Below are 14,149 nucleotides of genomic sequence, written 5' to 3' on the forward strand. Positions count from 1 at the left end.
TTGATATTTATTTAATTCATTTCAAAGTAATCTCATTGGGACTCGCTGCTACACACATTCCAACGCTTCTTCAAATCTTCGAAGCTCGTTTCATAGGCCGACTGCAACTGCTTCTGTAATAATTTCTGTGGAAATTCAAATTGTGGAAAGATGAAAAAGTCTAAGAGGCCCATATGATGTGGGAGCTTCAAGATTTGTACAAATGTTGTTTTCAGTACTATAATACTATAGTCGGGTAGAGAATGAAATGTGTGAACGGGCGAATTTGGTATCCCGTGACGAACATTTTCCCTCAAACGCTTCAGACCGCTCACATTTAATGCTTCGCCTGGCGTAAGAAATTGGATGAAGACCACACCATGGCAATTAAGGCAAACGAGCAACAAACTACAGCTAACATATAGGTGAAAATCGATGACTCACCAATACCGACCGTTAATAAACGCAACATTTTGGGTGTCACTTCGACTTTTTACTCTCCTTCTCAGTGTATACAATCGCAATTGCCACTAAGGTCCAAAACTGCAACAAGATCTTCAAATCGCTAGCCGGTAGCACTTGGAGTAAAGACTAAAAAATGTTGATTGACGACATTTAAAGAAATTGGCCGGCCATTACTAAATTAGGCTACGCCGTCGCTTGGTACTAGTGCTTCGTTGTACTCAAAGCGTCAGACCTGTCTAAACACTGCTGCCAGGACAACCATGGCATGCCTCCTGCAAAACCTTTACGAGGGTTCAATTCTCCCGCTCAAGGAGCATAGCAATCAATTTGTACTTGGATGTTACCATAGTTATCACCCCTGCAGACATTTGGTAGAGCCTGAACCATGTCTCAGGCAAGTCACCACCTTGCTAAACTCTTCAACCTCGAATGTTGTTATCAGAATCCAACCATTCATTGCAGATGAAGAGCTTCAGCTGCCTCGTAAGATCCGTGCAACTATGGCTCAATTACGGTCTGGATATTGTAGCAGGTTAAACTACTATTTATCGAGAATCGTTTCCGACATACTCAATATATGTCCGGCATGTGAAGGTACCCCGCACGATACTAACCACCTATTCACATGCCCTCTTAAACACACTCACCTAACATCCTGCTCCCACTGGCCCCAACCTGTCGAAACAGCGCGTGTTTTGAGCCTATCGTTAGATGAGTTAGACAATGATGATCGGTGACTACAACGTACCAGCAGGGTATAGTGAACTTCTACAATAGCAACAATCAACTAAATTTTGGTCTTGGTTTCTTGGGTCTACCGTTGAGTGAGATTGACGATGACGATCGGTGACTATAATGTAACGACAGAGCTTGATAAACTGCTAAACAACAATATCAGATTGATTTTGAATCGACTATATTGGGCTTCTTTTTGTTTTTAACTCATCTGAGAAGCGCTTTTAGTGTCATATTTATAGATACATACCTCTTCACCGGTAATTAAAGCTTCGTTAACATTTTGGCCAAAAGATAGTGTTTCCTTTACAATATAACAATACGATACTGCTTCTACAAAAGATTCAGCACTCTCAAACCACCTGATTTTAAACTTGAATCAACACGAAAACATCGCTCATTACGCACTGCACTGTTAAAACAACAACAACAAGGCACCAATATCTTTCTCGTCTGTCACGATGGCCTTCGAGTACAATTTGCTCAACTTTCTCTATGTTTTCGAAAAAATTATAGGGAAAATCGTAGTCAGGAACCCCGGGCGTCGCATTATAAAGTTCTTGCTTGCGTTTTCAACATTGTTGAATTCCACGTTGACTAAGTGTTATTGCTTTCTTAATTCCTAAGATTAAAAGCAAGCATTTAATATTACAATTTGCTCAACTTTTTCTATGTTTTCGAAAAAATTATAGGGAAAATCGTAGTCAGGAACATCATTAAACCCCGGGCGTCGCATTTTAAAGTTCTTGCTTGCGTTTTCAACATTGTTAAATTCCACGTTGACTAAGTGTTATTGCTTTCTTAATTCCTAAGATTAAAAGCAAGCATTTAATATTTTCCACTTGCCCTCTCATCAATTGACATCAACGAAACCAGTTATATTTAAATTACTTAGGTGCGCACACACTTACCCAGATACGGAAGATCATTACTAATTGATTATAAAATAGCATTAAGCAGACTAATCAAAATGCAGTCAAACAACGGCAATAGCATCAAACCAATAATTACGATAAGTGCAATTATTGTCAGCGGCAATTTACAACTTTCAGCAACTTTAGCACTTCACCTTTATGTAAAACCGCCATTGGCGTTACGTCAAGCAGCAGAAGTAGAATTTAGTAGCAAAGATAAAAAATTAAAACAAATCGTAAAAGAAAATTTGAAAAAATAAAATTGTGAAAAAATAACGTTCAAAGTCGCAATGTCGACATTGCACTGTAGTGCTGCTTAGCGCATGTGCATGTGCGTGTGTGTCTGTGTGAGATATGGAATGCACTGAGCCAGCGAAGGTCACGGTTTCGTTAACTGTTGCTTCTGGCTTGCAAGTGTTGCAGTTGAGTTTAACATTTTTGTTGTTGATGTTGTTGGTTGTGGCAATTACAACTGACACAGCAAGTTTTACCGTTGTCACTTAGAGCGCGCGCGCGCCTTTGAAAATTTTGAATGTCATGAACGAAACAAAAATGAAAAAATCGCGCATAAATTATGCGAACCTCTAACTTTGATGCTTTTATTGCAGTTGCCACAGCCACAACTTCTTGTACGTATGTATGAATGTATAAAGAGTAACAACTTTTTTAGTTGCCTCAAGCGGTTAACTTTAACAGGTCAGTAGCACTAGCAGCACGCCACAGCGCCATTAGCCTCGCTGTTGCAAATACCTATAAATATGTATTGATTAGATTTTCGGCATGTGACCCACATGATGATTATGAATGAACTTCCTACTACACATAAGCAAAAGAGCATAACAAAAAGCAGTAGGATGGACAAAACAATAATAATCACAAAAGTTGCTGCATAAACATCAACAATCGCAAAACCGAAAGTGAAAAAACAAAAACCAACGAAATCAAACGAGTGTAGGCGCTTAGCATTATCTCACTTTTCTGATGGCTTAAATCAATTTGGCCTACGCTCATTGACTTTTTGTCGCCGCTTAGAGATCATCAAAGACAAACCAAAAAACATGAGATGCAAAAAAAAAACATATAATTAGCAAATACCAAAAGGCGAATGCGCTAACAAAACATTTTGTCAAGGTAAACATGCAGCAGTCAGTCATCCGACAGTTGGTGTGTGCGCGTAGCGCATGCGCGTCAACGGCAAACGAGCGCTACAGGGCAGCGCAAGGCAAATTACATAATGGCAGTAAGCAGTGCACGCACAAATATTGCTGCCGCCCGCTGTTTGCTGCTTGTGACAGCCAAGTACGACTGCACCTTTAGCTTAAAGTAAATATTTTTCAGCAGGCATTGTTTTGTATGCTTAGCTTTTTTCTTACACACCGACTGGCGTGGAGTGCCTTTGACAACGTCATTTTATTTACATCACCAAGCAACGAACGCCCATTGCAATCAGTTGCAGTGATTTCGTTGCTCAATTGGTAGTGACGGCATTAATGACAGCAGCAGCCAACCACTATATGTACTTGGACTTGTGTATATGGCACTTCCGCATGGTAAACAAATGAGCGTTTGTGTGTAAGCAGGAGTACTTAGGAAATGTAAATAACAGTGACTATGAATATGCAAATTTTTTCATTTCATTTCGAGATAGTGGCGAAATTTATGAAGAAAAATCCAGGAACTACTGATTCGAGAAGAAAAGTTGCCAGCGACATTCAGCGAATAATTTTGAAATTTTTTTGCATCCATTAAAAATTACAAGAAAAAATAAATAAATTCATGCATCTTAAAGTAACATCCTCAGAAAAAGACAAAAAAAAACCAAAATCGAAATCGTTCGCACGTACGTGATTGCCGCAGCATTCGTTTCGATCGTGATGAAAATAGCGTTGGAGCTGATGCTAGGGAATTCAAATGTTAAGTCACTAAAGGCGTTATTGCTTCCGCACCTAAAAAATTACTAAGTGCAATGTAAGCAAAGGGTAAAAATGCCGTGGCGAAGACGATGCTGGGGTAGGTAGTGCTGGCCGATTTGTAAAAAACATCTCACTTACACCGCTAGGCTTCATTGTGTTGCCAGTGCTATGTATTTGTAGTCGAATTATTATTTTATGCAATTCTTAATGCACGACTTCGTGAATTTTAACAAGCCGTTCATCCTTTTGTCAGCACTATCCTTCAAGGATGAAAAATATGTCGTTTCTAGGCACATTTGTCGAGTCCTACAAAGAGCAGGGCAGTGGCAAAGTAGGTGTTCCAAAGTACCCCTAGCGTTCGCTTCGTTGCAGGTGTTGCACGCATCGCTTTGGACTAATCCCATTTTGGCTGCGTGATGTGGGGTGAGACAGTGTCCCGTCAGTTGGTTGGTCGGTTACAATCAGTACTCCAACCAATGTTTTGCAGTATTTTCTAGAGAGTGATAAAATAAAGTTTTTAGTTTTCATATTGCACACTCTTAGCATAATTTTGACATTTTTGTACGAAGTCGAATGTTCCCATATCAACTGCGTTTTCAGAGCAAAGGAACTAGCTTAGTTGCGTTTTCAGAAAGAAGAGTGATGGGTATATTTATGACGTTCTCAAAAGGAACAAGCTTGAAATTATGTGGGAGGGCGGTAGCGGAATTCCTAGTCAAGCCACGATTGCTGGATGGAATGATGACGGGGCTCAATCCATGGAACCAAGATATGCAACATGAACAACCTAATTCATGTCTCCTCTTGGTAGAAAAATGACAATTAAGATTCTTATAAGGGTTTTGCTTTTTGATTAAAGAGGCGAATTTTCAGCTCAGATATACTGAGTAGGCATTATATATGTAAAAGGTGGCGCAAAATTCATCATCCAATGTTGTTTTTGAACAACTTTTTTCTAAATAAAAAAAATGTTTCTAAATGATGGAAATTTTAATTTTGATCTTTACGCGAGTGTTAAATATGGAAGATGTACGAAGCCATTTGGAAAAAATTTAAATCTTCTAATGAGGGATTAATTTTGCGCCACCTTGTACATACATAATATGGACTCTCTTTCCCGATAAACTTTTCAGAGGCATCAAGTAGTCAGGAAAGTTTTCCCTACCCATCGTGGGTTCATTAATGATCGTCCGTCCTACTCAAATCCACTCATTCATGAATTTAATTTTATATAATCTAAATTATTTAGAATTGTTATGCATTTCGCAATATACAACTTCCAAATTATATTGAAGCAGTTCAAGGAACATACATACGAACGACTCGGAAACGAAGCAACAGTCGTATGGAACCCAAAAGATGCTAATTCGCTCTTTAAATCCAAATATCAGAAGTTAGTGACAAAATTATTGATGTAAATTTATTTCACCTCTGAAAAGTGGTTAGTCATTAACTGCTAAATGATATACTGAAATCTAGTAACTTCAAACTTTTTTGAGGAAACCAGAAAAGCGATGAGCGTGACGTTACTTTTTTATAGCCACATCGCCCACACTCAACACTGGAAAATCAAAAGTCAGCGCGTTTCTCGGTAATTAACACGCAACGGTTCCTCGTGTCTATTTGACAACAACATCGCTTCATTTCGTGTGACAAATGTAAAGCGCAATGGATAATTTTTTTTATTTTGTATTTATTTTTTAATGTATTTGATTTGTTTTCTATAAATGTGCAGACCTCTAACTTAGTTATCTGCTTTTTTCTTGCTTAAGGGGGAGGTAGGGTTTAGCGCTAAAAAAAAAACACTTTTTTTTTGAATTTTTTACAGAAATATGGCTTAAGATACTTTAATAAAATCAGTTGCATGTTATTGTACATCTTTTCAATAAGTTTTTAAAAAAAAATTAATAATAAAATATTGACAAATAAGCCCATGACAGAGTTTTTTTGGAGATATGTTTTTCGAGAGGTGCTCTGCGGTGCCAATCGGCATTCGTCGTAGAATCATCTGAAACTAAAAAAGTCGAATTTTTCAGATAAAGTATGACGTAATGCTCCCCCCTACATTAATAAATTTTTTTTTTTTTCATTTTTGTAGTTTTGGTGGCAAAAAAACGTAAAACGAGCATTTTTGGCGAAAAATTTCGCCATATTTGTAAGTGAAAAACAACCTTAAAAAAAAAAAAAATAAAAAAAAACAGTGTAGGGGGGAGGTATTTTTGATTTAGAAAACGTGTGCCAAATTTGAAAAGAATCGGTTGAATAGTTTCGGAGTTGTGATTGGCACCGACTTTTAAGAAGTCGTTTCGGGAAAAACGCGTTTGAAAAAATGACTCTGAGAAATTATCGATGCTCCGCATTCGAGGTAGAGTGCCTACAAAGGCTATAACTTTGAGAGTTCTGCTCCGATCCACTTAAAATTTTGACACAACATTCTTGAAATGATTTACTATAAGATGAGTGAAGAAAAAAAATTTCGATTTTGAAACCCTACCCCCCCCTTAAGTTTGAATTTTTTGATGCCACAGATTTTTTATACTTTGTCAGGGATATGGATGCGTGTTAAATTAATTCTCGCTTCATATTTTCGGTACCTGGTAGAGCTCCAGATATAAAGGCATCGAGCAATGCGAGCTGCCCAGCTGCCCAAAGGCTGTGTAAATTAATATGTAAAACTAAAAATAAAGACCTGAGAAAAAGCCAAAGTATTCAAAAGTATCGCTTGAATTACTCGGAAAAGGTCGATATACTCGAGCTCACGCTCGAAAATTTTCCCGTAGTAAGCATCGCACGGCTGTGCCCGGGCTGTTCGAAAATGTGCGAACAAAATCAAGAGTTTTAGTACATACATGAGAGCGGAATTTTTGGTTGTTTCCGTAAAAAAAAAATAAAAAAAAAATAAAAAAAAAATTAAAAAAAAAAAAATTAATTCGAAAATTAAATTAAAATTGTATTTGCCCTTTTTCTTGTGTACAACTGTACCATAAATAACAATTTCTGATTGAGTCTAAAAAAGTCAAAGTTCCCAAAACACCCAATATAATAAAATAAAGTTTGTCACTAAGCTAGTCACTCCTAAAATGTATTGTATGTATATTGTATAGTACAAACCTGAATAAAATGAGCCCACGCACTAATTGTGAATAAAAAATTGACATTTAATTTTTTTAATTTAATTTCAACTAGTTTTTAATAAAAATATAGTTCAATCTCTAACAAAACGACACTATGTACGGATTTTGGAAAAATTGACAAATATTCATAAAAATTTCCAAATTTTTAATCAGAATTAAAAAAAATGTGTACGCAATTTTATAGCCCATTCAATTTTAGTGCGTAAATTGCAAGTTTGAAGCTGCTCAAAACTCTTGTTGATTGTTGTTAATTTGCTTCTCTGACGTTGTTTGTTTCTCCATTTGAAAAACAAATTTCGTGGATTTGTCATATGGAGAAAGCTTAAGTGAGATCTTTTTAAAGATTCGCCCGTACCACCTTATCTAACCTATATGGAATAGGCACCACCCTCAAGGAAAAATTATAAGAAACCAACGCGCTTTTCTAGTAACTTCAAACTTGCACTATATTTTACTAAAATTTAATGGACTATAAAACTGCGTACAACAATTTTTAAATTTTAATTAAAAATAAAATTTTAAATTTTGATGAAAATTTGTCGAATTATAGGTATATATAAAAAATTAAAAAAAAATTGTTTAAATTAAAAACATAGTATAATCTAAATGTTCAGGTGTCATATTTTTTTAGCGGGCTGGGCAATAAATCAAGCAAAATGCACAAATCCTTCCGGAGCCTAAAAGTAAAATTCTACCACATTGCACATCAAACGCTTAAGCGTTAGTCGATTATATTTTTATATTTATACATATGTGAGCACAAAATATCTTCAAACGTAAGGCATTTTTTTGTTTTTAGAAGGCACAACACTTAGTAAAGACAAAATAGAGGACTCTCAACACCTGAAATGCATTGCATTTATTGTGTGGCGGATTAAAGCAATTTCAAAGCACACTAAAATAGCCAAATTCACTACAAATCCACAAGTTAACCGGCAAGAAAAAAAACGAAAAAGAAATGCACACTATAAAATGAGTTACGCGTTGTAACATAACCAACATCTGCACTCGTAAATATTTGTTTGTTGCTTACAATTTCAAGCGTATCAGGTGTTTAGTTGCAGCAACGCCACCGATCAAGTATTGCACAATAATTACGCGAACCACGCTACACAGAAGCTCACTACCAGCACCGCAATCAGCACAAATTAAACCAAACTTAATTTAATAGCCGCGGTTGAGTTAAGGAGGACAACAGGCGCACATTCAGCTAACTGACAATAAAAACCCGATGACGACACTTTTGACAATAACGATAACAAGGTGTTGGTTGTTGGTGTTGCAGCGACTGATGGTAAACGATAATGTCGACGACGACGTTGAAAATGCGCGTCCAAAGCCCAAGACGATAATTTGCAGACTGAAATTTGAAAAAAGCGAAGAAGCAACATAGAAGAGAGCCTAAAGCGAATTCAAAGTTTTGAGTTGGATGAATTGAAGGGAAACGCTGCCGTGGGGGATTGTAGCCGCCGGCGCGATATTGCTTTGTGGAACGTGAACTAGTGAACCAGTTAATAAGCGGGTGTGCGTTCATAGAAGCATGGGTATGCGTGCGCGCGCGCTCTCTCCCACCGCGAGTCGATGATGCCAGCCAGTCCATTAGATAGACAGTTGTCAGATGATATGCTTGCATGCGCATAGTAAAACGAAAGCTGATGAGTATTTGGAAATCGTGATAATGAAGTTGCTGATGGAGAGATATACATATGAGAGTGCGTTAGCCTTAGAGATGCAAGCACACACATGCACACAAATTTGTGTGCAATCAGTTTGAATATCAAAGATAAAAGTTTAGTTATCTAATCTGATGCGAAGTGAACAATTCCAAAGGTCATTGCATATACTTGTATAAGCAAAACAAAAAAAAGCTATGTGAATGGAGTTGGGTTTTTATCAGTTTTGAGGTGTAAAGTTTTAAGTTATAAAAAATGTGGAGCGTAAACGTAAAAATGTTGATAAATGTTTAACCTTTTTTATTTTTTATTTTTTCTTTTATAATTTTTATAATTTTTTTTATTGTTTTTATATATTATTATTTTTTTTTTTTTTTTTTTTGAATTTGCAAGCGGTTTACTAATATTTATCACTATTGATTTTAAATGTTCATTATTATTTTTGGCTGCTTTGATGAAACATTTGCTTTCATGATTTTTTTTTTGAAATAAAACTATTGAAATATGTTTTTCATTTCATCTTAAATGTAGCAGAGTAGAAGGCGAGTGCGTTAAAATGGTCATCCATTTTATGTTTATGAATATCTGTATAGTTTTACTGCCATAAAAGTTACATTTTAATTTTTATTTTTTATTTTTTTTTTTAGTTTATTAATTTGGTAAAATAAAAAATATTTTTTTATATAATCTTGCAAGATGTTGAAAATTGGAAGATATTATAGAAAAATATGTACTTTTGGATAAAAATTTATATAGAAAATTTCTTTAAACTAACATGTAAATAAATTTTATGTATGTATGGTGCAATAACACAAAAATTAACACACTCTTTATTGTATAATATTTTTGCACACCTGAACTTAAGAATGAAGAACTTGTATATAAATGCCTTCCTATCTATACAAATCTCAAACAAGAAGTAAATCAAAAATGGTGTGTTTGGTGGAAATTGTAATTTATTTATTAAACGAGTTTTTAAAGTTTTTAATAGCCTTCAATTAGAGAATTTTTAAGCATTATTCTTGCTGCTTGGAAGTTTAAATCAGTTTGCGGGAAAATCATAACCTTTTGTATTGGCACGGAAAAATTTGTCCGGTTAAGAAGGCTAAGAAGGAACAGTATGTCTACAATAAATTTTCAAAAAATCGAGTTCTTTTGTTCTTTTTTGTAATTAATTGCAAGTGTAAATTTCTAAAACAATGTTTAAAAATATTTAAGTTGATCCATTCAAGATTAAATGATAGAGGCTTTTGTAACGAACAGCATTTCTTTATTTTAGCAAATGCCATTTTTCAAATCGGTGACGACGATTACTCAAAAACAAAGGAGTGTTTTTGGAAATTTTCAGCACATAAAACTCAAGTTTTTATGGATTGATTTTTGAAAAACAAAAAAAAAAAAAATTGTGTAACTCAACCATTTATTACTGAAAAACTAAATATAAATTTAGACTAGCCGTCCTTGTTAATGTTTGTTAATTTATGTATATTCCTCAGTTGAAGGACAATGAAATTGATTCGCCAGATGTACCATTTCATCGCAAACCCATCTTTTTTAGAACAATACATCACAGATTTAAAAAAAATGCTTGCCAAATTAGGTTCATTGTAAGTAATTTGAGATAAATATTGTTCTTATAAAAAACATTTATGGAAAACAGTTTGAAAAAAAATATTTATTTAAAATCCCACGATTAATATTTAAATTGTACTTTTATGCAATTTGTAGGGCGTAAGCCCTACGAGATCCCGATATTGACGTATTTTATTTGACGCTTTCAATATTTTATTCAACGCATCTCATTCAAGACACTTTTTATCAATAAAATCTCCATGGCGCGCAGCAAAACTGCTATTGTATTTATTTTAATTTGTTTCTATTTCAGCAATTTGGATATTTGTACTTATAATTTGTTCTTTACTCTCCGCAAAATTAGCGGTTTGAGTTTCATCAATTTTGAATTGATTTTTCAGCTCAAGGCACTCACTCAAGAACTCACTTTAAATTTGTTAGCAACTTAATCAAAATAGGTAAAAAGACAAGAAGGACCCGGCTCATTCGCTACCTCACCTCACCTAGCCTATTTCTCCACACAAAAACTGATATGAATTTGATTTTGTTGCTTTATTTCCACGTTTTACTTCTAATATAAATCAGGTTGTTTTTCACTTTTTTTTAGTTTAATCTTTTAATTTTGTAAGTACTTTTTTATTTTATTTTAGAAACTATTTTTTGTTTCTTCAATTATTTTGATAACGAAACATTTGACTCCCCACACGTAAAAAATAATTACAAATTACTTAAGAATTATGATTTTTAATTGAATTATGACGATTTTGATAAGCCATAGTTGTAGATTGTCAAATATCGAAAGCAATTATGGTGAGTCGGAAAAAACACTGATAAGAAACAATCAAGCGGTAAAAATGGGAAGAACCTCAGTACCGACCAGCTGGTCGATCCAATGACTCACGATGCGTTGAGAAATGTGACAGCAAATACATTTAATATACATATGTAGGTAGTGTAAATATTCATAATAAACATGATTGCACATCGCTCGCTACAATACGTACAAAAATAACAATTTACTGATAAGTGGTGGCGACAGACCGCAATCTGCAATGAGTAATGCAAAATTATTTTTGCACACCAAATTCCAGCGATAGCTACAACCACCAACAAAGTATGCGAAGCACAATTCCGTTGTACCAAATACCACAACCGTCAGGCATAGGAAGAGCGCGAGTTATGGAAACCCCATAACACAACCACCAACCAAACCTCCAAGGTTACATATATAAGTCAATGAACTAAAATAAAATCATAAGAATTATTGTTAAAGTATAGAATAAGCAAATTGTAATTTGAGTTCATAAGAATTACCATTAAAATATAGAATAAGCAAATCGTAATTAAATTGAGTTCATAAGAATTATTAAAGTACAGAATAAGCAATTTTACAATAAATTTATAAGCTTCATATTACCGATTGCCGAATTAACAAAAACTTGTAAATTGCTAATTAAGCAATATTATTGCAACATTATTGAGAAATTGATTTAGTTAGTATTAAATGCAGAATAAGCAATTTTGTAATTAAATTATAAGTTTCATTTTTAAACACTTTTAATAAAAGAATCAGTTGTAATTCAGTGGTGAAACAAAGTAGTGTATTGTTTTTTTTTTCTATCCGTTAAAAGATAGGAACATAATTGGCGCAGTCGGCTTAGGCCTGGTGGACGACTTCGATTTACAGTAAAAACAATTCCTGAAGGACTGTGAGGGAACATCACAGAAGCAGTACGAAAATAACTTCGAGGGAATATCGAAGGAAAATTTAAAGTACCCCCTGAAGGACTGTGAGGGCATATCACAGAAAAACGTTTTGAAGAAATATCGAATATCGGAGAATTTCAATTCCTTACCACCAGGAGCAACATGTTCAAAATCGTCCTCTTAATTTGGTGAGTAAAAATTGTGATGTGTATAAACAAATATATAATAAAAACAAACAAAAAAATAAATTATCACAAACAGGCTTGTACAGCCTTAACTAAATACAATAAACTGAGATTCCTATCGAAGGACCCTCCAGTATAACAAAAACTCAAATCTGCGATTCCGTAGCCATAAAGCCGGACCCTCCAGGTTAGAAGAGCCTATAAAAAAAAAAAAAGAAAGACAAAAAAACAACTTTATTATTATTACAAACAGGCTTGTACAGCCTTAACCAAATACAATAAACTGAGATTCCTATCGAAGGACCCTCCAGTATAACAGAAACTCAAATCTGCGATTCCGTAGCCCTAAAAGCCGGACCCTCCAGGTTAGAAGAGCCCATAAAAGTAAATAAATAAATACAATAATAAAGTAATAAGGGAAAACTGAAACAGTGGAAATTTTTAATAAAATCAAAATTTTGAAAAAAAAACCAGAAAAGGAAATATTGTACCTATTTCAAATACAAAACAAAAAAACAAAAAAGAAAAAACAAAACGAGGAAGATATATATACATACATACATACATGTAAAATAAAAAGAAAGAATTTTTGAACACATTAAAGAAAAAATAGGAATGCAATAATAAAATATACCTACATACAAAAACAAAAAAAACAAAAAAAAAAAAAAACAAAAAGAATTTAAAATATATAAAACGAAATAAAGAATTGTTGAATTATTAAAAAGAATATACAATATATATACAATATATCTGCCTGGCATATGCATCCTTCCTTCTGGACAGTGAGGGAATATCACTGATCTCTAGAACAGGAGTGCCGAGTGAATATCGCCACAGAGATCCCTACAGGACAGATATAAAACAAAAAAAAAAAAATATATATATACATAGATATATATACCTACAAAAAAAAAAATATATATATATACATATATTTTTAAGAACTATAATTTATTGTTATAAATAAACAAAAAAAAAATATATATAAAAATTTTAAATATTATTCACGTATAGATTGATTTCCCATAGAGAAAAAGTAAATATACTGCTAGTAAATGAACAAACGAAAAACAGGTAAATCTATTTCATTTAGACCATACCCAAATACACTAGGAATACTTTTTAAAAGTAGGAGTTTAAGTTCAATATCCGAAGAATCTCCTTTGACAGATACACCTTTTCGATTAGAAGCAAATAATATGGCTACTCCTCCAAGCGAACAGCCAAACACTATAGGGAACCTAACCCAAATTATCCCCTTAGATTCTCTCTTGAATCTCTCCGTATTCCAGACGCTATAAAGGACTTGCCAACATACGAAGGCAACCCAAGACTCTTAAATGAATTTATTAACAACGTGGAAGAAATTTTGCTTCACATAACAGCCTGTGATGCAACACCACAGGGTCAGATTTTATTGCGAGCCATCCGCAACAAAATCATCGGACAAGCTAATGAGGTGTTAAATATGTACGGAACACCTCTTATTTGGGATGACATTAAACAAAACCTTATCCTACACTACTCAGACAAAAGGACCGAAACTTCTCTAATTAGAGACCTCCATAATATTCGCCAAAAATTTAATAACGTAGAAAAATTTTACAGTGAAATAATAGAAATCCAGGCAGCTCTACTTAACAATATCCAAATACACGAAAGAGACGAAAGGGTAGTAAGATCTAAGAAAGAACTTTATTCTGAAATGTGTCTAAATAGCTTTCTGATAGGATTAAGGAAACCACTAGGCTCCACCATAAGGGCATCCAAGCCAGACTCACTAGCAGAAGCATTTTCATTATGCATTAAAGAACAAAATATTTTTTATATGAAAACAGATCCCATTAAAACCCAAAATAAATGGCAGCC

The 14,149-nt window shown here is 34.2% G+C and overlaps 1 protein-coding gene across 3 annotated transcripts in view; it reads right to left on the reverse strand.

The window, feature by feature from the left end:
- LOC129253454 (elongation of very long chain fatty acids protein 7) overlaps positions 1–14,149 on the reverse strand; it is a 76,041-nt gene that overhangs the window by 24,426 nt on the left and 37,466 nt on the right. The window contains exon 1 of one of the 3 annotated variants that reach the window (XM_054891832.1): positions 11,390–11,408. The exons of 1 other annotated variant lie outside the window; for it this stretch is intronic. The gene's annotated coding sequence lies outside the window, so the exon portion shown is untranslated. Of the gene's footprint in view, positions 1–8,173; positions 8,477–11,389; positions 11,409–14,149 lie in introns of those variants that run through there. One more of the 3 variants, XM_054891831.1, reaches the window with a different exon arrangement.

The sequence above is a fragment of the Anastrepha obliqua genome, chromosome 1 (genome assembly GCF_027943255.1).
Source record: "Anastrepha obliqua isolate idAnaObli1 chromosome 1, idAnaObli1_1.0, whole genome shotgun sequence".
Classification (NCBI taxonomy): domain Eukaryota; kingdom Metazoa; phylum Arthropoda; class Insecta; order Diptera; family Tephritidae; genus Anastrepha; species Anastrepha obliqua.